Raw genomic sequence first — 873 nt, 5'->3', positions numbered from 1 at the left:
GGGGTGTGCAGGAGGCAGCTGGTCGATGTTTCTCTCTCATCGATGTTTCTAACTCTCTATCTCTCTCCTTTCCTCTCTGTAAAATCAATAAAAAATATATTTAAAAAAAAATCTTCAGGTGTTGTGACTTCTATGCCCATAAAAAGTTACCATGTGCCCATTTGCCTGGAGTGTTTTCATTTTCTTGGAGTGAAATAATGTATATGCAGGAATGGAAGTTTGAATTATTTATTATAATAATTTTTAGTAGTAAATATTTATAAGAATTAGTAAATGGGTATTTAATGAGTTCAAATTTCATTTTGAATGATTGTTCATGCTTTTAAGAAATTCTAGAACTTTTTCATTCATTCTTTGAGTATTACTTCAGCTCCCAGGACAAAGTACTCTTTTAAATATATTTAGTTCTTTCCCATATTTTCTGCTTCCCCTGTCATTTAAGAAATATTTTTGAGAGTACACTATATGCCATATACAGGGATATAGTTTTAACTTTCTCCTTTTGGGGACTTTAAAGATTCCCAGCAAAAGGAAATTTATTCTCATTTGAATAAACTTCTGACACAATCTGGGTCATGTCCCTTATTTACCAGTTATCTTTCCAGTCAAAATTTCCAGGTTTCTGTTTTACTTCAACCAGAAGAATGGCATCTCTCTTACAAAAAACAAATGTGTACAAACAGACTGTGGAAACATGACGATTAATATTCAAATAAAAAGCACTTCCATAGGAGTCTAATTATTATATGAACAAAAATGTTTTCAGTCTATTTGAAATACAGCTGTGGAATGAAAATATAGTATTTTATTCAGTTGGTATTAGTGTCTTTTTTTTTTACCATAAAAAAACTCAGTAAATCTTTTTTTTTTTTT

General features: G+C 30.2%; 1 protein-coding gene across 1 annotated transcript in view; it reads left to right on the top strand.

Moving 5' to 3' along the window:
- LRRK2 (leucine-rich repeat kinase 2) overlaps nt 1–873 on the top strand; it is a 122,851-nt gene that overhangs the window by 107,538 nt on the left and 14,440 nt on the right. The gene's annotated exons all lie outside the window — the stretch shown is intronic.

Source organism: Myotis davidii, unplaced genomic scaffold (assembly GCF_000327345.1).
Source record: "Myotis davidii unplaced genomic scaffold, ASM32734v1 scaffold902, whole genome shotgun sequence".
Lineage (NCBI taxonomy): Eukaryota > Metazoa > Chordata > Mammalia > Chiroptera > Vespertilionidae > Myotis > Myotis davidii.
The sequence above is the reverse complement of the archived record's forward strand: the minus strand, read 5'-3'. Positions and strand labels throughout refer to the sequence as shown.